This window comes from Calliopsis andreniformis, chromosome 12 (assembly GCF_051401765.1).
Source record: "Calliopsis andreniformis isolate RMS-2024a chromosome 12, iyCalAndr_principal, whole genome shotgun sequence".
Lineage (NCBI taxonomy): Eukaryota > Metazoa > Arthropoda > Insecta > Hymenoptera > Andrenidae > Calliopsis > Calliopsis andreniformis.
Window position 1 is genome coordinate 8,012,068 of NC_135073.1, and position 26,413 is coordinate 8,038,480.

Here is a 26,413-nt window from a genome sequence, read left to right on the forward strand (position 1 = left end):
CAAAACTCATACTAGTCTATTCTATATATTGCTTGAGAAACGAATAAATTTGATACTAATATTTGTTGCAGCTTTTCCTTAATTTTCAATGCTTCGTACATTCAAACTATTAATGTTACTATCAACTGAAAATTTCAATACTATTAAATCCACAAATATGAAACTACGAATATGTTGAATGAAAGTTGCAAGTTATATTGAAATAAACTTTTCAGCAAAGTAATTTTAACGGTTATATGAAAGCTTTTAGTCCGAAAGCAGTATCTCATAATGATATGCATTATTAAAAACAGAGCCATTGAAAATTACTGCAGAAAAAATTAGTTGCACGAAAACACTCACAAATGACCACATCTTATATTCCCATTTATCCAGTTCTCGAAGCACCTCATCATTATCAGCCCAATCTGCATATCACCGCGGCATTAATGTTTAATAACACGCTCGTTAAACTTCGCTTTCCTCGCAGTCAGCTCGCACGGCTCGCGGAAGCGCTTAACCCCGGAGCTTTCCACTGACCTAAAATTATTTTCAACTCGGACCTCGCCACTACACCCGTTTAAAAACGTACCAGGGGAAGAGGGAGGGCCGCCGGGTTTCACCAAAACCGTTTTTCGAAAATTAAACTGTGTTAAACGTCCCTCTCGTCGCGTCAGCCCATCGAAAAAAGGCCTCTCGTTAAGCGCGGCGGAATTAAAAGGCTGTAGTACAAACCCAAACCAGCGAGAGTTCCACGATCCCCTTTTCCCCGTGTAACGCTAAAACTGAACCCTTTGCGGTTTTTCAGTCGTGGCTTCAAGAGGCATAACTCCGTTCGAAACGGTTCAATCAACAGTCACGTAGATCACCAGTTTGCTGGCCTCGCTGGTCCTTCCACAGTTCCGAGGCATTCGAGTGTTTTCGTGTATTCGCAACGCGGAACAGAGCCGAGGCCAATCTGTTCCCAGAGGGTTACAGAAACAGGAACGAACACCGAGGAGAGACAGAGAACGAGGGAAAGAGGGAGATAGCCGAGGGGAAGAGGGACGGAGAAAGAAGGATCGTTTCAGTCCACGTTCCAGGACCAGTATCAGTTTCAGGTGTGTAGGTGTAGATCAGCCTGAACGTACGATCGGACGGAGGCTAGATATAACTATGTCCGTGCAAACTATCTGTTCTGGAAAGAGCAGCAGGGGCCAGAGGCGTGCATTTGTGACTGTGTACAAGCTCCGTCTCTGTAGGAGTGGATGGTCAGTCGTGCGTGTGTGACTGAATGGCAGAGAAGCTGAGGGACCAAGGGGAACAGGGGGAACCGTGAAATACACGGCTCAATACTTCGACGGTGCACGCTTTGTCGCGGTCAACCCCAAACTCACCCGCAATTCTAATTGTTACACGGGTATCGGACGCCTCGGCTATACGTCGCTGCACCCCGTGGCGAGAAAGAACGATTCGCGGGTATAACCGAAGGCCGTTCCACGATCGCAATCGCGATGGTCACCTCGTTAACCGTAACTGCCGCGAGACTATATATCCCGTTGCTCCGATTTCTTCGTTATTCCCTGTCCAAAGGGAATGGAATGAAACCGTTTATTGCGTAATGATTTAACACCGACCCTTTTGTTCCGTGTCTTAATTTCTGGTAACCCCGATCGCGAGAGGATTCGCTTCGTATGATGCTGAAACGTATCTAGATTCTGTTCTATCTTTGATGAAGTATTAATTCCATGTTATTGAGCTCAACGTTTTAGTTTCCTACATATTGTTTTGCATATCCTATAGTGTGGTTCTTTTGGTGACATGAATATATTTATCACTGTTTCAGAATCAGAATGTAATTAGTAATTTTCGCAAACATATGTTTCATGTTTTCTAATTAAGAGATAATGACATTCGTAACTTTCAATTAGAGAATATTATTTTTTATGGAATTTTTCGTGTTAATTGTTCATGAAATCTTTTTCGAAATTTTAATATTGTAGTGCCTGGAGGTATAATATTTCGTATTGCAAGTACTAATATAATAATATCCCAGCATAGTTGTTAAAAAGAGTTACAATTTTTATTATAGAAATGCAACTCCTGCGCGTGGGTACTCAGATTAGCAAATGGCAACTGCGTCTTCTCATAATTGCACAAATTTTACTTCTACTTGCAATAAAATTCTTATATCTCGCTTCATAAGTAGGCCATTTGATGTACCTAGTATCTGTTGCCAAGAACTTAATAGAGATTGAAATAGCAATTTGAAAGTATTTGCGATTACATTAATAGTATATACGGAATTTTTCTTAGTGTTCATTCGTTCAGAAACATTCTGTTATTACGTGACACGTAATCAATAGTTTGAGGATTCGCTTTCCTCTGCGCAAAACCTAAGCAGATACATACAAGCTCGGAGAAATCAGGAGATATGTACGTATAACTTGGCGTGAAGACAATGATTTTGCTCGCGATCGGGGAAATTTGCGCTAATTTCAGAGATCTAGGACATATTCGTCCAGAAATGCTATAGAGGTTACACACCGAGTTCACGTCTTATTGTTGATGAACAGCTATTTCCCACGAAAGCATATTGCAGATTCGTGCAATATACGGTCAGTGTGTTTGATAAGTTTGGTATAGAGCTTTGAGGCTTATAATAATGACCCCTAGAATATCGAGTGCATGAATGTTGTGTTCAGGTAATAAAAGATGAGAAATAACCACGATAGTATTAACGAGAAGTATATTGATTGCTTTTCAAAAAATGTTTTTAAATAAATTCTATATAATTTTAAATTAATAAATTTCAGATCTAATGTAAAATTATTATATTAGTGTAGTCATTATTTTAGTCACTCTGTAGACTATATTCAGTAGATAAATAGTATTTAATTTATTAACTACGCGCTTGTCATGTAACTGAACAATTTAATAAAGAATGACGAATTCGTGGAATAATTCACTAATCAATTAATTAATTTCACAGAACAACGGAACCGAGCACCAATACACAGAATTTATAAAATGTATCACACCAATTATATTCAGTGCATTTTTCTCACTTTGTGTAACCTTAATCAAATATTCGAAATCGCGTCGCAAACGATCGTGTTATATGATGGAAGTGAGAGTACACTCAGCGTGTGTAACATTTAACGATGATCGATCGCGCTGATGTTACTTTGTCCAGGAAATTCTCGGCTACTAAGGGCACGAGCGCGTTAATTGCCATTTGTCCAAATCGTGTCGATAACTGCATCCCATGATTCTCGTTTCACAGCTCTCTAGAGATGACTACAGGTGTCTGTGTCTCATTAAGCATAATTAAAAGCTGCATCGTGCTTCCAGCAAATAGCTACAGACAAACAGACACAAAATTGCGCAAATATTTATAATTGTTGTATTCCCCCAAAAAATTATATTAGCAAAAATATTTCAAAATCAATGATTTATTTATTATAACTATGTAGATATTGCCATTATAATATTCATTGGAAGAGACAAGATCAGCTTTTAAAATAAGAAGAATAATCACAATTTTTATCGATTGTATTATTTTTCATAATTTTATGCTTTCATGACTTAAAATGTATCTACTAAAATTTGATAGTGTTAAATAATTTACCTATCACTCCATTTCGTATTTCAAATACTTATTACTGAAATATCAATAATTTCAAATTTTGTAAGAAATCTCTTTTGTCCTAGAATGTTTCACATTTCATGTTACAAATTGCATTTGATTTTAATGGTAATAATATTGCATGCGCATTGAATTTTTCTCCGTGTTGCTTGAAAAATACGGCAATATAACGAATCAATGGGTATTCTATTTATAAAAGTATCTTGCTCGAGGCCGTGTATAAGTGTACCTGGCGTATGTACGGCATGTTTAATTTCTACGAGAGCATAATAAATTAATCTCTCGCTCTTTCCCCCTTTTTCTTTTCCACCCTTTTCAGGGTGTATCTAATTCATGCGTGAGATTTATTTTCAACGCGAGAAGGGATGAATATACCTCACCCTTTCTCAGCCCAGTTGGCTACGACTTATTAAGCGAGGACTATCTCTTCTCAGGTTACTGTGTTTTATCTAATTTTATATACAGCTACGTGTTTATGCTTCTCGTAAAGTGACGCGCGAAATTTGTCGCGTCGTGCTCGTAGAACGATCCAATTGAACATAAAGTTCAGACTAGCAAGTTTCCATAAATCCAGCGCGATCTTTCTTACTATACTTTTCGCTATGCTGTAACGTTTTACTGTAAGGTATTTACGAGTATTAGAATAATAATGCATTCGAAAATTACTTTGATTTTGTAAGTACCTTTTTTCATTATCAAAATAAATTCTGAGGTATTAATGAATTTTCTCGTACTTTCAGGTAACGTACTGTTAAAAGTACTACTGATAATACTATTATAATTTCCTCTTTTTTAAATTTACAGAATCAGAACTTGTTGAAATACGCTTGAGAAATACTTACACGAAGACAGGGGTTAATGTTTCGTATTAAAAAATGGAAAGTGATTTGACGTTCATACGTCTCAATTTATTTTTACACCGCATTCCTAAATTATTATTGCTTACGTTCTGCGTCTTATTTAGGGAGAATTATTTTTAATGAGAAGATTTAACGAGAAAGTTACGATCTCTCACTTCTCGGCGATCCTGATGAAGTTTAACGCTTCGTTATCGTCAACCCCTACATACTTTACACGTGATACTTTGCACAGTTCAGTTTTCTTTAGATTGCAACACCGATAAACATTCTTGCCGATTCAGAGAACCACTTAAGATATGAATAATCTCATAGGGGAATCTACTTGCTCTTTTTCTCCTGAGTACGTAAACTCAATTTATGCAAAATATGTAGAAACTAAAAATTCTCAAACTAGTTAGAATTCGTTATACGGCGGAATTACTGTGAAAAGAAGGTACGTTATAAATTATACATTTTCCAGAAATCTCATTGAAGCCAGGGACTTGAAATATTGCTACCTGTTAATGAAAAAGAGTTTGAAATAATTTTATTAATTACTATAACTTTGTAAACTTGTCTTCAGATAGCTTCAGATTTTACAGAGGAACAGGCTCACTTCTTATTTTAAGCATAAGTAATTTAAATTCAGTCTGAAAGTTCTAAGAACTAGAAAATAATTTGTTCGAACTTTTTAAATATATCGCACATGTATTATAAAAGTGACACAACTCAGAAAAGTGTGTTTTTAAAGGAAGCAAAGAATGATTTATAGAATTAAGAAAAAATTATTTATTTGAGACATAATATTAACATAAAGAGTAGTTTTACTTAATGAACGTTATCGTATCTAAATAAGTAGTTTAAAAAATAGTTTCCTTTTTATTATTTAAATAATATATAATTTATATTTAACGAGTTCTCTGCATAAATTCTATAAGTTTGTTCTTTAACTAGTAAACTTTTTATAATGAATAGAGGTGTATTTACTAAACTGATTTATAGCTGCAAATAAAAATCACGTTTTTTGAGTTGTGCCACTTTTGAACTATATGTAGCTTCCTAAAGAGTTTTATTTATTTTAAAAAATCATAGAGCTCTCCACAGACTTAAAATTTCAAAGTAGGTACTATTTCATCCTTCAAGTTTCATCCACTTCCTATCACCAATACATTATGAATCACCATGTACTCCCACTTATACAATCTATAGAGCTCACTATCCAGCATTACCAGAAGCAAATCCAGCACTGAAAATCATGCTGCTCTATTTTCAACCCCAGTTGCTCTCCGTAACCCTTTTATTTGTGCACGCTGTCTATCGTCTACAACCCCAAAGACAATCTCTCTCAAGTTGCCGGGGAATGTTCCTAACGTGTGCAAATTCGCAAATAAGTACAATTACCAGCGTGGGAGAGGGGTGCATATGTGTTTGAATACGTTTTGCCCGGCCAATATTTCCTCGTAGAATGTACGATCGTAAGCGAGGCGAACGAAACTCTCGGCACTTACATATGTAGACGTGCGCGTATGTGCTTGGCTCCTAGGATGATATCGAAACGACATTGAGATATAAGTTACCGCGAATGCATATGTATGCTCTATGTACCTTGAGAGGAATGCGTTTCGGGATGTACCTACATATCGTACGTTAAACGGCACCGAGGCGGAGATAATCTTATAATTCCTTCAACGTTCCCAATAAGATCGCGTATGAATAGCGACGTTACATTTCGTGCACGTCCATTAAAACTGGCAAAGGGGTCGCGCGATGCTTACCTCCGCATCGAAGCAACGAAACGGTTTCGAGCAGATTAAATTGCTAGTTTTGAAGGCAGAATTCAGCATTGAGAGCCACAATTCCAAAGGATCTTTGAGTATTTCTGTTTTTTTAAGGAATGCATAACTTGCAGTACTGGGTCTTCCGTTATTCTAGGTGGATGTACTTCGCTTTTGATATCTCGATATTTTTTGTTAGTCGATAGTATTATACGATGATTGAAATGTTTAATTGTTTCTGGGGTGAATTTTTTCACAGTGGGTGTGATTAAGATTGACAGGTATATTTTAGGTAGAAATATCGAAAAAATTATTAATGAACTTTTCACGTGAAAAATGAAATTTAATTTTTAGGCTCTTTTTTTACAAAGCTGTATTATTAAAAAATAGTTTTACGTTAAAAATTCACTATAAAGGGTTTAATGTGGAATAGATATCAAGTGTTAAAAGTACAACTATTTTTCTTTTAAATAGTACATATTTATTTAGGCCTAAATCTAAATTCGCAGAAGACCCAGTAATTTTAGGGAAAAAATGAATATTAATTCCCAATATACATAATTGAACATATCTCCCAGTAACCTCCATCAAACCACATTTCCACCCACCAAACAGTACTTCATCTTTAAAATATCAGCATCGTCTCGAAGACCTCAGTGAATCCTCAAAACCTAAACTCATAAACAGAAAAAAAAATTCATGTTACGCATTCCCCAAACATAAATGCAAACACATATTCCCTATGCATCACTGACACGAGGGTCTCCGGCATGCACTTCCTGACTGCAAACAACGCCACGCATAAAAACTGCAACGACCATAAAAAATTGTCGAAGGACGACTTGCCAGTCATTAAAAACGAGGGCTGTGCTCTTTCGATGAAATGTGAATCGAGCTCGCGGCGTCTGCACGATCGGCGCAGCATCGCGCGTATAATACGAGGAACGTTTACGAGCCGAAATTTCAGGGAAGACCTTACCGAAATTTCGACGCGCAAGGCTGCACGAGCAACAGCATCCACAGCCACGTCCACATCCATATTCATGCTGACCGTGGCGGATGGCGGCTATGCAAATAACAGCGTAGGTCGAAGGGCGCGGGGTGAGGCACGACCGCGAGGGTAAGAGTTCGGGTAAAAAAGGAGGCGGGTCGACGACAGCGGTGTTAGGTGACGGAATTTTTCAAAATGCGGAAACTAATATCGCGGGGAACGTCGGTGAGGCTCCTTCGCTCGTGAGTTTGCTACTGGCTACGCTTCCGCTCTGTCCTCGCGGCTCGCTACTATATGCCACGCTCTGTATCCTCTTTCGACCTAACTTCTTTCTTTGCCTTATCCTATCCGCTTCCACATCACCGTCCCAGTCGCTCGTTCACCCATGCCACGCTTTTATGTGTCGCGAGCGTCTACAGGGTGATCTAGAAAAGAGATCGGGGAGTTTGAGAGTGCGTCCAGAGAGGGACTGGCAAGTTGCTGCTTTTTTGTTGGAAATTATGTTGAAGATGATGTAGTGGAATTACAATCCATAGAATAATATTTTTTAATAAATTATTGAGCTGGAGGGTGTCACGCAACTGTATCGCTTGAATCTTTTTTTAAATATATATTGTATGAGGAAATGCTTTAAATGAGAGTTGTTTCATGGCGAGGGTATGCTTCTGCTGATACCAAATAAGTTTTGTCTGAGACATTTTCTCATGCAACAAATAACTTACAAGAAAATTTAGGAGTTATAGTTGCGACTCACCCTGTATATGCTAGTATTTATATAACTAGTAATTATCGATTATTTTATGGTCTCTTTTTTGCCCAAATCTAAGAAAATAATACAAATTATTGTTGAGGCTATTTTATTTATGGCATATTTTGGTTGTAGGATTATTTTTTAATATGTGATAATTTATTGCTCAATTGTTTGAATAACGATATTCAAACTGATTCTATTTAAGCAGTTTCTAAAGTCGAATCTATGTAATATCTTCCTGTTTCGGAGAGTAAGGGAGTCGCAAGTTGGATTCATTGTAACGAATAGTGTCGTGGAATTAAAGCTTATATTAACCCTCCGTTTGATCGACGGTTTGGCTGTGTCTGTACTAATAATTTAGCACCGTGGAACTCCGCCAGATGAATTAAACAGATAACGAATATGACGTTACACATTGCTATTAAACGCTATTCGCGATTACTGTCAACAGGGAGAAATATAATATCCACGGGAATAGATAGAGTTTAAATAAAGATCTCCTTAGAGAATTTTAAATCAAGATAAAACTCAACTATCGTTTTAGTTTCAATTTCTGATATCTAATTTATGTCATCGTTTATATTTCATGTCACTGCATAGCAATAAATTACGAGATTATTAACCCTTTCAAGATCGAATTGTCCTAGATTTCTTACATACATTTCTATGACAGGAACTTAAACAAACTCCAAGTAAAAATTACCTTCTAACCGTTCCTATTAACATATTTAAGGAACTTAGTGTCCCCTAAAACGACTCAAACTAAACAAACCAAGTCTATAGAAAATATCCTGTGCCCTATAAGACACTGAATTAATACAACAAAACTGTGTCTTACGTTCAATAACCTTTCCTTCAGAATTTTAACATGTCTGATACCTTACCCAAAATCTACCCATAATTAACAATAACGATTCCTCAGTTTATTCAGTAAAGATCATAATCCCGAAAGCTTTTAAACCACCCTTCCTTCACGCTTTTCATATCCATAAACTGCTCGACCTCTTTTCTGGACCACCCTATATACGTCTGTACCGTGCGCGCATATACCAAAGGGATGTATAACGCGGAGCTCGCCGACAGGTACGGCTATCTATATAGAGGGCACGATTCACGGTACAGCGACTCTCATCGGACCGCCTGCGTCGTGGGAAGAGGGCTTTCTTTATTAAAGCTCGCCGAAGTGACCAAAATATGAGTTTATATCAACCCCGAGACCCTTCTGGCCGCTTTGCCCTTCTAATGGCGGCCCGTGATCTTACCCGACGTGGCGTAGAAAAGACGAACGGGACGGTCGGTATGCGCTTTGCGTACACGCTATTATTCCCAGGGCACGCCAACGCGCGCAGCTCGCCCCGTGGAGAATGAAGTAAATTGAAGACCGCGCGCGGAAGAGCTGGTGAACGTTAGCGTTTCGTGAAATGAATTCTTGCTCTGGCCGAGGTATTCGAGCCGACGGGTTCACGTGTGCGCGAAATGCTGAGATTTACTTTTTCTTTAATCCTGCATTTTTCCGCAAAAAGGAATTGATCGAATGCTTCCCCCGCGGTTCGATGGTTATCTTCTTTTTGCTAAGATATTAGGATTTCCTGTCGATTCTAACGTGCGTCTGGGATGGACGTGAAATTATATAGGTATTTAAGCGAAAGGGAAGAAGAGTCTTGTGGAAGTATAAAATTCGAGTACATTTTTATTTAGGCAGCCGGTTAGGAGGGTGAGTTTGACATAAAAGTGTCTATGTTCGTATTCAAAAGGTATTCTGAAATTGCTAGAAATTTTTGTGGAAGAATGAATATTTTTACCGCTATTTAGGAAGAATAGCTGAGAGAAAAATGTGTACAATTGGAGAATTTCTTGTTGTAGAATACCATACTTTAGTCAACAGCCTTTTAAATTTTCTCGTTCATGAAATACTAGATTAACGTTTCTGGTTCAATCGAAGGATCAAAGGAACGCGGTACAATAGAAGAGGGGCAATTAGTGAGTCTTTATCACTGTCATGTAAAATTTCAGTGAAGCACTGAAAACTTATTAATAACAATTTTAATATACTACAATATGTTCTGAAAATATTTAGAATTGTGTTCTGACAAAGAAACGATCAAACAATATATTTGCTCACTTAAAAGTTATTTAGAATAAATCGAGAAAATAGCAAAATATGAAAAAACAAAATGAATATGCCTACTATATAAATGAACAGTCTTATAAGCTTTAAGTTTTCTGACTGTATTCCATTGGCTTACTTTATACTACATAATAAGAATTGTAGTAGCTATTAAATGATTTAAAAACAAGTTAGTCGTTTCAGTAACATCGATTCAAAAAATAAATAACTTTCATGTAGGTGCTACGTTCACGAATTAACCCGAGCATAAGAAGTGTGAATTATTTGTTAAAAATTCAGGCAACAAATTATGTACGTGAGTGAACGTAAAGTGCGAATTTTATGGAAGAACGGGAGCGGATGGTTCTTTCGCGATGGAGTGGAAGCAGGGTGCAAGTATCGATCTCCATAACTTAATTATTTGGAATAGTTCGACGACGATGGATGCTGAGTAACGAGATAGCTGTATTAGAAAAGTTATGTGTCTCGAAAAATAACTATAAACTCTATATCGTTCGTAAAGCGTTTCTTCATCATATTATCAGGAGCATACATGCGACCTGTAACACTTTCCGATAATAAACCATATTTCTATGAAGCTCTAGGGAATTATGGGAGCATTATAGTTAAACAACTCGGTGATACGAATGAGGCTCTAGAGACTATAGACTTTTAATCGACTTTGTACTATTTTCGAAAACCTGTCCCAAATGTACCTGGTAAAATGTATCCATGCATTATTCACTTTGTGCAAACGGAAATTGGATGAACCTTTTGGTATGATGCATAATAATGCAATTCACGATAATTGTAACAGTATGCAAAACAAGTTGCAAAAAATTATTGAACATGTTATTCTAGAATACATCTTTTCCTTAGTGACAAAATTAGACTATGTTTTATCTTCGTAATGCTAATGATAGATTAGATAGATAGCTTTTTAGTAAAAGTTGTTTAAAAAATTGTAGAAGGTAATATTACATGAGAAAATAGGACGACAATTGAATGACAACACTGTGTTTAAAGCTATGTTTTAGAGTTAGTAATTCATGTGAAAACGCTTAGGCGTGAAATGTGTCTGACTTGGGACCTATTCTACTGTCGACGTACATTAGTCAGCTGAGAACCAAAGTGAGTAGAGCAAGTTTCATGTCAGACACATTCCATGCGAATATTAAGCGTTTTTTCAGCAATTAATAACTCTGAAAAGAAGCTTTAACGCATTTTATTCTGGATTTTTATCTTATTTTAGCGTGTAGGATCATTCTTTAAAATTCCTGGTTTCTGTTGTAAAACACCCTGTATAGCTGCGTTTATTTATTTAGGATTGTCCTTTTTGAACTCTGTTTTAAAAAGGAACTGTTGCTCATGAATATAACGCAGCGAACACGTTAGAAACAGTTTCCTTTAAAGTGATGTCGACAAAGGTTCACACTTTCGAATTTTTTTTCATTAACTGAGAATTTCCACGTATAATGCTCGACATTTTTTACATATGCCAGACATCCAAACGCAAAAGTCTAAAGTTTTAAGTTGAACGAAATCCCGTAAGATTGAAGTGTTAGCTCGAAACTGGAGCATGAAATATTTTATTCACGTGCAACATGAAATACTCCGTGCTGGGCGATAAATTGTACTACACCTCTGAACGACATTAATTATACACTTTAAAATTTAAAGTTTATATATTGTCATGATTAGACTGGATGTTTATGCAAATTCCTATTGTCCTAGACAAAGTTACAGAAACAGCACCTAATTAAAGGCTTATTTCACTTTTCAAATATTATCAAATGTATTTATGTTCCGATAATTTTTACATTTTTTCATTTTATATGGATTCTATACTTGTTTGCGCACTGAAATTTCCTATAAAGGTATAAAAATCCGCAGTCTAGACGGGATTTAATACTTCCTCGTTACCTTCAGTAACAGTAAAATTTTTAAGATAACTAGATTAATTAATAATTTTCTATTGGATTACTGAAGTAATTTTATATTAACTATCTTTAATAAACTTCAATATTGTGTAGCTATATAGATACTTCATAAATTTTAGTGCACTTTGGAGCACGAAGGTACATAATAGAAAAAAGAAGAATTCAACGATGAAAGTGTTAATAAAAACTGTGAAAGCGCAGTCTATTTTCTGTATGTGATATCTTGTATTCAATACGCATATAATTCATAGTATGAATTATACGACTAACTTTTCGATCATATCATTCCTGTAGAATTTACGAGTAATAAGTAGAACTGTCCAATATATAGCCAGACACAACTCAGCAGATCAAATCACAGATACGGCAACCGTTAAATTTCAATTGAACCATAAATCACAAATATATTATCAATGAACCGACTGTCCTGATATTCAAAAACATTGAAAATATATTCCCTCGAAAATTCATTACTTCTTCCTTGCAATAACACGAAATAACGTTCTCCATTCGTCGTTCAGGTTTTTACAACCTCCCGACCGTAAATACCAAGATTGGTGTGCAGATGGCAATTTTTGCATCACAAATGAGATATTTATAACCTCGCCCGATAAAAATAAGTGCTCCCGAATCGATTACTTACTACACACGCTGCCCACGCGTTCCCACCTTCATCCACTCAAACAACTCGAATCGATCGCGGAGTAATTACCTTATCCGATCTCGATCGCCCAGGGACGAGAATATTTCTCGGAGAAAAATTTGCAGGCCATTCTCGGCGAGGTGAAGCTAGAAATTCGCGCGAATAGGTCAGTCCTTAATATCCTGGTTCCTTTTCCCGGCTTTCGCAACTTTGACTGCAGACGCTCACGTCCACAGACTCATTCACGGGCGTGCACAGTGAAACCGTGCCGCACACTTCGAATCTCAGCTAACTCTCCCTGTCTCTCTTTCCCTTTCTGGTCCTTCCCTAGCCTCCTCCTCGTCCCTCGCAGATTCTCGACCTCCTTCTTTTGGCCGGTTTTTTCAGAGGTCCGAGTTGCAACCATTCTACGTTCAAGTCTCTCTCTCTCTCTCTCTCTTCCTGGCGATAGGTGGACGCGGACCGCGGGGGCGCAACGTCCAAGAAGAGTCTTTTCAAATCCCTCGGCATTTAAATATTCGTACCAATTCCCCCCTTCTCCCCAGTCCGCGCGAGGCTTCGAGCTTCCTCGGCCCCTCGAGCTACCCTCGGTCGACCAACGAACCGACACGAATCGCGGTTGTATTCAAAGAGCTCTCGCCCGTGCTCCCACCATCGCTCTCCTCCTCCTCCACCTCCTTCCATCTCGTCTCCAGCGTGGATGTACACAGCTCCAGTCACCCCGGCACAGGTTTCCCTCTGTCCCTTTGCCGGCGGCTCGATCTACCATACACCAGTCGCGGCGTCGGCGGCTGCAGTTGCACAGGGACGTGGGGCCGCGCGTGTGCGCGTGTTATTGGCGAAGCGGGGAAAGGCACTTTCATAGAAAGACCGCTGTTTCTGGGGCTGCATCGTTTTACGTGTTGCGTTCAATCGTGAATACCCGACCCCCCGTGGCTGCCTTTATCTGTTCCTCTGGCTCGCGCGCTCATTCCGCGCACTCTTTCGAGGCCCTCTTTGTTCGAGCAGCTGGCCAAGCGCTGCCGTCGCTGGGCGTCCGGCAAGAACTCGGTCCTACTTCTTCCCCGATGCGCCACGCTCGACGCGCGTCTCGCCTCGCTCGGCGTTGCGTTCGTTCGGTTTCGTTTCGCTGCGTCGCTGCACGGTTCGCTTCGTTTCCGATGCGCTAATGAAAAAAGTTGCCAATTGAACGCGCTGCGTCCTGCTCGGCTTTCGATGCTTCCACCCCCGCGCTGACTATGTCTGGCTTCTCTCGCTCCTCTCTGGCACCGTTGTAATTACGATTGAAAGTATGTGTATCGATGGATCATCTGTTTATTACGTTTCCTTTTACGCGGGTATATTGGACCAGACGAAAGAACGTCGCGTTATTAGCCGAGTCTGTGGGAGATGGCTCTTTTGACGAGGTTTTGATTTTGATGGGTTTGCTCAGAATCTGTGGCGATGAAGCTGGTTACCTTAATGTTCAGTCCTTCGAGATGTTAGGGATTTTATGTTCCGAGTGAATCGAGTTATGAATGGGGGATAGCTCTTCATAGGTTTATGTATTTCACGTACTTTAATGCTCACATCGTTGAAGTTTTTGAATGCAGTCCTTATTTTTAAGCTTGCAAGTCTGCAGTTTGCAATTTGTGTTGTTTAAAAGGGAGAGCATCGTAAGAAACACTCACTTTTTAATGAGATATTTCACTTTGAGATTTATATTTTAGTTCCAAATTTTTAAATTCATATTCGAATTCCAAAGTTCACAAATATATGTGTGTTCAATTTTATGTTTTCAGATATACAAAATTCTCAAATTTACAAATTTTCATATTTCTGAATTTTGATTGTTATCAACACGTAAGTCAGTAGTATAAACGCACAATAAGAACGTTAAAATATAATATTTAACCCTTTACATTCAAGGTTTACGAGTTATACACATTTCTCCCTAGAAAGAACAATCCTGAAAAAGGTTTCGAACACACTCTAGAGTCAAAAGCATCTACTGTTAATATGATAAAATATAACAACCACAATTGACATAAGCACTGCATTCTGCTGTCCCAAAATTGATGTTCCCATTACTCGAAGAAGCTCATATAAACAGTTCACCCATTCTCTGAATCATATTACCATTATTTTCGCAACAGTAACACACCCTTTCAGTGAGTAACGTCCAAACTTAGAGACTACCATCAGCCCATCCGCCGCTCCGTTCGCGCAGTTTATTTCGCCGCGTTATTAAATGCATCAATTTTTCGCGGCTCTCCACGGATCTCGCGAGTTCCTATAAGCAACCGAGCGTAAGTGGAAGGAATCAATCGTCATCCTACAAAGAACCGCCCGAAGGCGCGCACAATACCTCGGCGGGATTCTGGGCAGATTGAACGATGTTATTCGCGGGATTGATGCTGATTACCGAGTTCCCAGGTCGAACAAATCGCCCCCGATACATCGGACAGAATTAGTGAACTGTTTCTGATTGCATCTGCCAGCAACGCTGAAGCCACGGACCGCAGAGCTGGGAGCGCCTATTGGTCGTGATTGATACTGTGGCGCGTACGTTAACGCTGGATAGACACGAGGAACTCACGACATCTCGGAAAGATTCGAGTCGAGATTCTTTTTCCGGGTCGCAGGATATCCGGCGGAACTAAGCCGAATCGGGAGTATAACTCAAGGAGCCTAGAACCATTGGGACTGGTAGAGAGAGCGAAGGGCAGAGAGTGGAGCAGGGGAAAGGGCAGACATATATCATTGTGCCGTCAAGTGGCTTGAATATTTTAGTCGGACAACAAGTGCCTGGACGCAGCCTCGACACGCTTCCACTGTGAAGGCAGTCCTCTCACGCTCTGCTCGGCCTCCTGTCCTCTCTCGAGACGCGGAAACGGGCTGGACGACGAACCAGCTACCGCTCCACCTTTTTATTTCCCCTTTTCCCGCTCTCTGTCTCTACGTTTTCTTTCTGTCGCTCCTACCCGCGCCTACTGTACCCTAGGAACAAGTCAGGGATAACGTACCGGGACAATAAAAAGAGACAAAGTACTTGAGAAGCCTACTCGTGGAGGAGACTGCGTTATAAGCGCATACTTTTATTACACCTAATGAGCAAAGTACTAGGCTCTATGCCGTTATTCCTAATTTCAGGCCCCGACCGTTCGCTCTCCTTACAACCTCCTTTATTTTTTAATTAAGCATTCATTCTTCGTCTCAACTTCAAATTCCTGTTTCAATTACGTCCTCTACGTCTCGAAGTGTTCTGCTGCTCTTACTTCGAGCTTTCTTCCTGCTTCGAGCATGAATGCAACGCGATAGAATGAATTAGAAAAATGGACCCCGCGGATTTGCTTCGGCTATCTTTCGAGTGCTCTGGGCAGGGGAGTGATTTATCGTTGAAGGGAATTAATGGTAGTGAACAAGCTGAAAATTATAAGGGAAGCTCAGGAATATAGTTTATTTCAGTATTTAGAATTATTGTGTGCTGAGTCTATTCTGAGATATTTAAAATAGATAAAAGTGTCCACGATAAGGGTGATCTGTATCGATTCCATGGGATTTTTTATAACTTAAATAAGATCTTAGACTAATTTTTCCAACTGTAGCTTTAGAGATACTACGCTAAGGATTTAACACGGTAATAGTATCCTATGGACCCTATTATGAGCGTTGATTTATCAATACCCACATAAGGACATTCAGCAGAATCCAATTCGCGAATAATAAATCCAGCTGAAAACAATGAAGGATCTCGATGAAGTGGAACATCACGTTTGAAGATTCACACCTGGACTCTAAAAGGATATTTCTTGTCGACCCATGTTAAGTAAGATGCTTGACACAACGTAAGATCTTTAGCCGCCATTAGTCGAGCTATAAAGGTGGGGGAAGGAAGCAAGAAGTAGAACGAGCGAGACGTGACCACGTTCGAAAATGCAATTTAACTTGTTCATTCGGCGAGGTCACGTGAAGAGAAAGCAAATTAAGAAGGAAAAGAATGGGATCAAAAAAACCTAAAAGCCCCGAGACAAGAGTTGCGCGTAACATTGATTTCGCCAGGCTCAACTTCTGGCAAACAAGATATTGAGCTTCAAAGCGGGACTCGTACGTGGGCTGTATTTTGGATGTACCCCCGGTCCTATCTTCTCCTCTCTATCTGCACAGGGTAAGAAGTGGTCCGAGATCCTTAGCAAGGTTTACAAAGAGAATGCACGATGCGGCCTCTTACCAGATCTTTCTGTCCCCCTTCCACCTTTTTACTGGCCCTAGCTGTTTCTCTCTTCCGCCGGTGTGCACCTACGCCCTTCCCCAGTCGCTCGATATTTCAGACTCTAAGCATAATTTCAGCCCCAGTGGACTATACGCGCGCCGAGGGATTCTTCCGTGGTGACGGAGAGTAGCTGCCTCATTGAAATTTCATACTCGTTGACCTACCTACCAAACCCTACCTCAGACATGCTTGGCCAGTTCACCCGCCGTCAAACATCCTGAAAACTTCCTACCGGAAGAGTCGAGCCATTACACGTCTTCCTCTCATGACCCATCCTCTAGCGTTCCCTTTGCCAACTTCGAGAGACCGTTTACGGAAAAACGATGCCTTTATTATCCCTTCTGCGACTTGCGCGTTCTACGCAAGGAAACCCATTTTCCTTTAGACGTGAGGCATCAGTTAACCTTTGCGCCTGAGGATTTCTAAACACTTGGAAAGATGGAATTTGTGTATCTTGTATCGCTTTGAGTAATATTGAGTAATATTTTACTGTGATAGTTTGGACTTGATTGAACTTAACAGAGGAAGAGAAATCAAAGGTCCTTTTTGCTTAAACTGAACTCTTTTAGATTATTATATTTTAGAGATTTATGATCTACTATTGTATGTTAGATATTTCTGAAGATTCAAGATATTTTTTGCATAGAATTTAGTTTGGAGAATCTTTTGTATAGCATCCTATTGTTATAAGCTGACAGTTCACTGACGAGTTTATAATAAGGAACATGTTTCCGAGAACAACTTGTGCGTGAGTAGTCTATTTTAGTCACATTAAATGTCATTGGTGTGGTGAATTTACACAATTCTAGTAATTCAATTGTGTATGTACGTGTAACACGAAAAATGTCCTTTACGTTACAGAAATTAATAAACTGAAAGGATGTCAATTTTCTTAGTATTCTTATAGATCCATTTTCATAATAGAATTGCAATGACCCCTATTATCTTGTAACACGTATGTCCATAAAAAATGAAGGTTCAAGATTCGAGTGATAGTACACGCAAGCAAAATTCATTTACTCTCAATACTTTGAAAGTGCCAGTGAATATCGTAACGAGCTTTTGGTACAGAATACTGCACATATCCGATGCTGCTCGAAAGTTTGGAGTATCCCATAATACTCGAACGAAATAGGTTTATATTTTACGTTATGCATTTGCTGATTAAAAATATTCCACTTGTACATTAAAATAATATTATATAAATATAATTTAAATTAGAATTTTAATTATAATGATACTATAAATATTCTTTCGACGGAACGACGAACTTAACACATGATTTTTCACGAAAAATATTGCAATCTTAACAGCAACCTTAAGAGGTGATACGCAGTTCTATTGTTTCCATATTCACGTATAAACAATTCAAAAATTAAAACTCTCACTTAATCACGGAAAGAAAAAAATAAATTGTTTTCGAAAAGACATGCTCCAAGCTTCTAAGCAGCAAGTGTATCTCGCAACAGAAGCAAATATCTCAAACTAAACCAAAAATTATCAAAAGAAACTTTCAACACACACACACACCTCAAAAAACACTCACAAAATCCAAAAAATCAATCGATCCCTCGCGTAACGATCCCCAACACAGACCATGTACCTCGAAATACCTCGTCAGACCGCGCGCATAAATTCCTCCTCGAACAAGGTTGCGAACAAGTACGTCCCCACTTATCAAGCGACTCTAACGCGTAGCCGACTACGCGGGACGAACGAGACAATTACGAATGCGGCACGTAGGTACGTTAAAGGCGGTTATAACTATGTCACTGGCTTCGTGGGGCCGAATTCTCTTTGACTATTTGCCGAGGAACGAAACGGCGGTCGTGGCTGAGGAGGTTCGCCGGAGCAAGAAAGCGCGAGCGGGACGGCGGCGGAAGAGGGCTGGAGAGAGCGCGGGGTTGAAGAGATGGCCGGGGTGAGACTAAGTTTACGGGGTCAGTTTGTCGAGAGGCGGCCGTAGGGTAGAGTCAGAGGCAGAGAGCAACGAGGGCAGGGGGGGTGGGTGGAGACGGTGGTCGTAGCGTAGTCAGGGAGAGCAAAGAGGAGAGGGTAACTGTTGGTGATGCAGGGATACGGGGGGACAAGGGCGGTAAGATTTAAACCCTGACAACGTCTCAAGTCCGAGTGCACCGCTCGTTCGGTAGATTCGGGCACTGGCGACCGGCTACTATTACTACCATAACCCGCCGCTGGGATCTGGGGTGGAATCCCCGGACATTCAGACAGAGGCACTCCAGTCTCCGGATTTTAAGTGCCTACCGCCGAACCAGCGAGCCGCATTATTCGGCGACTTCCTTGAATCATTTCACGGGGTATCACCCTCTACGACTGCCCTCTATTACCGCACATGCTAGTGCTGCGCTGCAGTTCTATGAATGTTACGAGAAAAATGGGATTGCCCTTCTGCCGGCTACCTTCTTGGCGGTATATAACGTATATGACAATTATGCAGGTAGCGGTGCTTGCTTTACGACAGCGGATCAAGGGACGCTGTGCAATGAGGTGATTAGGAATATTGTGAAACTGTAGTATCGGTTTAAACTAGCCATTTGAAATGTAATGTAGGTTCTGATGGAATAGTAAGAATAGTAGAGGCACTGATTTATTTTATTGAAGTGTGTTTTGAACTAAGTGTATTATTATTGGAAATAATTTTCGGTTCAGCTGAATGTTTGGGGTCCATATTTCTGTGCCCGTACCTAATACTGTACTTTCGGGTTAAAGCTATTTATAAAAATAGAATTTTTACGCATGAACTGAGGAATTATCCTTTCACTCAAGTTTACTTGTTAATATGTAAGATTTCAGAAACAATGTTACAGTTTAAATAAAAATTCTTTTTTTAAAAATGATTTCAATCCAAAGACACAAACATACGGGCACAGAAATGTGGACAAATATCCTATATAATCACTGTGTGATCCTTAAATGTTCATGTATTAGATCCCAAGCAGCCTTCATGTGCAATATGTATTAGTAACGTAATGTACTTGTTATTAATATAGTTTAAAGTAGAAACTTGAATTATAGGAAATAAATAAATATGTCCTAAAGGTACTTTAAAGTATCTTAATAAAAAGAAGATGCTTAGTATTCTATTCTTACTTAAATATTGTACTATCTCCTAGTATTTTATACAGTATGAATTCTAGACTAAAAATTTTATATAACGAACTTCCAAAGGTATTTCCTACACATCAAGAGTAGTTTCACCGACAGGTTAATATTCAGAAGCCGATTATGTAATGACCAAATAATATTACGTAACATCCACATGAATGATTTCAACTAAGTAGGTCATAATTATAGGGTAACATACAAGAACCCCCAGAGCATTTAGAATTTCCGGTATCCATGCTTGAATAGAGCAGCAAAGCATTTCTCCGGGGGTGTGACTGATCTATGAATTTCAACCCTTCATCAGAACTCTAGACTCTAGATTCGCTTCGTAAACCGTGGGCAGGAAGTCACAAACTACTCGGAGAAGTAGCAGAAGCTCCAAGAGTAAGACGGAGGGTGAAGACGGCAGAGGGTAGGTTGCACTGCTGGAAGGAGTGATAATCTTAAGGGACAATAAATCAAGTGACCGCACATTCGCAACGCTCGTGAGTATACAGATCTGCGTGGATCCGCGCCGCTCTGTATTTACTCGCGCAAACGTTGCCGCATCCGTCGGTAATCCTCTTGTAAAATACAGATTTACTTTGATCTGGTTTCGTCTGCCTGGCTCGTGAACTTACTCTCCTGATGGAGTATACCATTTATTTGCGAATTTTCAATTCTAACGTAAATATACGATACTTCAAAGATCACGTTACTGTAATTGACTTTTCTGTTTTTGGATGCAATGCATCCTGTGTGTATTCGCTGTTTTGTAAAGCACGATTACTTATTATTAACGCATTTATATATTATATCAAATAATCTTATGAAAGAATATTAAATTAGAATATTAAATTATTTCTCTGTTAAAGGATGAGTTTGGGAAACAATAACAATATCTACTAAATTTATTTGCAAGAAAATATCGATAGATGTGAAGTCGAATTCCACATATAACAGCTAAGTAAATTAAGTAAATTCATTTCTTAACCTCGAGAAAATCATAAGAATATTTCAATCAACGTTATTGCTCAAAATGTTCGTTTGTTCAGTAATTTGTACTATTCAGATTCCTGAATAAGAAAAGGTGATTTGTGGCGGTTGTTGCTCAGAATTGGTATTGTTTCGTGGGACAGAATAAAATGTGTCGACAAGTATATGGCAGTTCGGTCGGTATGAGAAATACTGGAATGCTTTCAGATAGCCAATAAGAGGGTAAGTAAGTACGCAGCCAGAGAAAGCTCCGTAAGTAATAATTCTCTTCCACCCTCGAAACTCGATATCCGATGGGGTAAGCTATTTCGTCGGACTTTGCTTTGATCCTTCGTCCACTTTAGGGTTTGGTACTACTACAGGGGCTGACATGTGCACTGGCAAACGAAGAAAACCGAGGTCATCGGCTTTCCAGGGAAATTATAGGAAATTTAGAAAGGAACCGGAATTTGGGCCAAGAAGTAGCAAAAGGGAATGTTAACTAGTAGAATTTATTGATTGTTCAATAATATCAAAATCTATTTCTGTAAAGATTATTCTCCATAAGTAAAATGAATTTAAGAAAATTGTGAGTAAAAGCATAAAATAATGAGGCGTTTATTTGATTAATTTGATTTGTCGCAAATCGATGCAATTATTATTGTTAATGAATAGTTGGATAATAATTACAGAACTACTGCCGACAAAGGAAATATATGAAACAGATTTACAACTTCCATTGTGAAAGCATCGGAATTCATTATTTTGTTTTGTGATAGGATCCTCAATTTTGATCATCAGTTTAAGTACTGTAAAGCGAATTATATTACACAAATAATTAGTCAGAATATCCACTTCCACTCTCAATTACTGTTTACACTTCGTAATTTATAATTTACATTTGACAAATTGTATCTCGTATCTCGAGATGATTAATACGCTCCTCTTTGCATCCAAATTAAACGATTACAGCTTAACATTTGGTACGATTACATTACTCAAATGAAGAATATTTGTCCTATTACTGTTTGCCTTACGTTTCACGCAGATTAACGTGAAAAATACCTAACACCAATACGTCCCTTGAATTAAATTAATATTTAAAACCTCCAAACATATTTTTACTTTTATCTTACTTCTCAAACCAAGCAGTGACGATATCACAATAAACAATATTTTCCCAACAAAATGCAGGTGATCCTATCCTCCTTAGGATATGGCCGCATAGTTCAGCAGCCGAAGAAAAAAAAAGTTCCAACTTCGAAACAATAACCCTAAAGTAGTCCAATTAAAGAGACAAAGCATACATCGAGCCTGAAGCCCCAGAGTCGAAGGAGTCCTCGCTGTATCGGAGCAATTAAAAAACTTCGATCGACGAAATAATCGAGCGTCGCTCGTCAACGAAGGAGTTGGTCCGAGCAGGGGATGAAGAAGAATGGGGAAAAAAGGAATAACGCGACGAGGGACAGTGAAAGCTGAATTATTATGTCCGGACGTTACAATTGAACCAGTCTATCCCTTAGCTCTATCTAACTGGTAACACGTGAAAGTTGTTCGTACTTCTATGGATAAAGATCTTGAGCAAAAGTACGGTCGTTTGCAAACTAATCGAGCCGTCGCTTTCCCTACAGGGTGTCGAAACTTTCAGAGGCTAGCAACTTTTCCAACCGTCCCCGCGTCTCTGCCAACCCACACACCCCCACGCCGACCCTCGCCCGCCACGACGTCACCTCTTAACACGCCCTTCTGCAGCGGCGACGATCTGCGAAGTGAAGCAGTCGCGAGCTTTTTTATCTTCTCCGATGCCGCCTCGTCTCCTCCCTCCTTCGCGCCCTGCCAAGAAATAGCAGCTGTACTCCGCGTGCCGATTCCGAGAAGAACATTTGAAGAGCGTTCCTCGCGTTACTACCGTGTCATTTCGCGCGCGCACAGTCGATAGAAGAGTAAAAATATTATTCCATCGTCGGGCATGCTAGAATTTTCGTCGACTGTGGAAACGGTTCCGCGCGAAACCGGGTTCCAAGTCTTTCAAGGGAGGAGGCACGTTTGCGCGAGATGAACCCACCTAGAATTTGGGCAAGTGTATCGAAGTTAGGGGGGAAACTGCTCGAGGAGAGTTTTGGGACTTTAACTTTGTTTCCTGAAGTGTCAACACGTTTGAGCGTGCGCGTTTCTTTTGAGGAGAGTGCTTTCGAGCGTAGCTTGTGCTGTATTAGATTCGAGTAGAACATTGATTGTGTGTAACGAAGGGATTGAAGTGGAGGACATGTAACGAAACTTCTATGAGGAGTCAATTTTTTGGTCAAAATAGAATTGGTACGATGTGGCTTGGAAGATACTTTTTTAAATGTTTTTCTGTTTTCTTTTGCATATATGGCTTATAAATCAATTTTTTTACATTTTAAATAATAATTCTTTAATTATTATTTAATTAAAGAATAAATAATAATTCTTTAATTATTATTTAATTAAAGAATAAATAATAATTCTTTAATTATTATTTAATTAAAGAATAAATAATAATTCTTTAATTATTATTTAATAAAGAATTATTATTTAATTATTATTTAATTATTATTTAATAAAGAATTATTATTTAATAACACAATTACTTCTTTTTTAAGAGAATCTTCTTTTTGTTAATTCTGCTATTGGCTGTTATGTCATTTTGTAAAGCAGAAATTATGAACATAAATAAAATGAAATGTGGTCTACAAACTCTCTACTATTACATGTTGATATTAATCCAATTTTCAATAATTTGTGTAAGTTAAATTAATAGTTGATTTACTTAAAAAATATTCTACAAAATTTGGCGCAGTGACCTCAAACTGGAATTATATATTTTAACAATTTGTGAGTTGATAGAATTATTCATATAGTCATTTTTAATATTCCTTTCATGAAGCAGTAACAGTTAAACGATTATTCGCTTTCATAGTTGAAAATCAATTCTGCAGTAAGGATAATCGCACGGAAATCAAATGTTTACTCTAGCTGTTGATTAGGCTATGACTAATATACCAATCTAACAACTGCCCCTTCATTTGCTCCAAAATCCATGTTTAATAAGAGCGTTGTCGCAAAGCAAACCCCTTTAAATATTGTAAAAAGACAGAGTATGTTTAGTTTCGTTTTGCAAATACCAATTGATTCAACTATGGGTAAACTAGACACGTCTATTTTCTACACAATACAAAATCTGTGTCATTCAATATACAGTGTTCCATCAAAGTTTGAATGCTTCGCGGCTTTCAATTGTTATATATTCTATTTTCAATAGAGACCACTGAATCACAAACTGTTGATAACTTCAAAACGAACTGAATACAAATTATTTCTTTATCGAACAAGGTTATATGAGAACTAAAGAACATGTTACTGTCGAGTAAAGTAATCAGTTTTAATCATGGTTTAGAAATATATAATATATTTTAAGCATTAAATCGATCTTATTAATGATATTGAAAATTTCAACATACTTCATTGGTGTATTCTTATGTCTATCATAAAACTAGCTACAGAAAAAAACAAAATTATTTTTCACAATCCAGATTTGAATCATGAAGAAATAAAAGTAAAGATTCTGTTTTACATTTAGAAGTCAGAATTAAAGTCAAAATTATATCTTTTCTATAGTTAAAACTCAGTGTATCTTTGCAGTCTTGTATCGTGTCTGACCTAATAAGAATACTTTCACTTAAAACTTTTCTGTGCCAGAAAATTCCTCGTATTCTGAATCTCAGATCATTAAATTTCAAGTAATTCTACGGCAAGCAATAAAAGCTTCACGTCCTTCATAAAATCGTCTATTACTTCATACTTTTACATACACAAATAAGAACAATTGCGAAGTTGCGAAACAGCTTTTTGCAAGAAAAACGAAACCTTTCAACGCCTTGCTGCGTCACCCCAACAGATTTACACTTCACATGCCCGCACAGTGGACACAACTCTAATGCCCGCACGCTTATTGTCTGGTTGACAGCTAATTTCAGAGAAATGAAGGTCGGTAAACACGAGGCGACTTGGTCGAGCAGGCAAGTCGGATGCAAATGGCAATAAAATGAAGGAAAAGTTCTATCGGAAATTGCCGGTTCATAACGACGGCGCATGGAAACAGACCGTGCACTTTCGGCAACAGCTCGTAATGCACGGGTCGTGAATAGAAGCGACGGGATAACTTTAGTAGCCGGATGTCTGGCTCGACCTTGCGATCAGGTCGAAAAAGTTTCGTGACGGTATAGCTGCCGCTGTGGCAAACGGGGCCGCGTTCAATCGACCGTTAACGAACAACGAGCAAGATACACCGCTGATGATCGGCTGGATCAATCGAGATTTGGCTGGCACGAGATTGATAAGGATCGCTGAATTTCTGATGCGCATGATGTGAATAAATATGAACGTAGCTGAATACGAGTAGCTCTACTACTACTGCGGAAACGTTACCCTGAACTTTGCTTCTGCGAAATTTTGGATTTAGTATTTAGGTAATCTTCTTGCCCAAATAAGTATAAATTATATTGTAAAATATATTTATATTGAGGAGAATAATAAAGAACTAAGTACCTAACTACTATTTTACTCTTCGAGTGCCATGTCTTTTGATATAGAAGATTGACCTATTTAAATAAATGCAAATAATGTTGCTTATTGTTGTTAAGGATGACTAGGGATAGCATCAATAAGAATTTTCAGGAAATTTTAGAGATGTACCTGTATAAAGAATTTCATCGTGAATAGTCTGATAAGATTTTTAACAGATAAAACTTGGCAATCAAGGTGTTAAATATTGTGTTAATTTATTTTGTTTATGATCATTGCTTTATACGACCATTGGAATAATTGAATGAAAAACAGATAACTAAACGTAGTTTATAAGAATAAAAATTGTCTTCTATAGCAAGGCGAGAGAAATGCTTTCATTTCACCTGCATCATCCTGAAGTGAAAGGATTTCCTCTAGAGCTTAACAACCCTCTTCCAAGTGTTACTCATTTAATCACTCATTTTACAAAAGAACACCAAGTGTACACATAACCTATTCTCAGGACCACTGGTACGCTTTGTGACAAGTGGTCCCGCATTGTTCTGATGCGACGAAACTTTTGGCTGTATGTCAAAGTTTGTCCTCTTTCTTCCAATTGCGACTTCAAACGGCCTAAATGCTCAGAGTAAAACTGTTTAGTTACTGTCAGAATTCAAAATAGATAACTTTATCTATGCTTCAAATATGTACGGTAATATATTTTGTAACAACATCGTTATGTCACTAGTAGTATTACTAGTAGATGTAATGTCCTTGTTAATAGTTTTATTTTTTGAATTCGAACTTCAATTCTTTGAGAGTCATACGTTTAAAAATAAGAACGCCAAGTTTTAAGTTCCATATTTCAGATACGTTAGAGTAATACAGTACAATAATTTCA

The 26,413-nt window shown here is 38.5% G+C and overlaps 1 protein-coding gene and 1 long non-coding RNA gene across 7 annotated transcripts in view; one reads left to right on the forward strand and one right to left on the reverse strand.

The window, feature by feature from the left end:
• The window catches only part of LOC143186203 (nucleolysin TIAR), a 588,750-nt gene that overhangs the window by 113,129 nt on the left and 449,208 nt on the right, over positions 1–26,413 (reverse strand). The gene's annotated exons all lie outside the window — the stretch shown is intronic.
• On the forward strand, positions 22,959–25,357 carry LOC143186046 (uncharacterized). The gene is made up of 2 exons (XR_013002990.1): positions 22,959–23,301; positions 24,974–25,357. It is a non-coding gene; the product is annotated as an uncharacterized LOC143186046 (long non-coding RNA).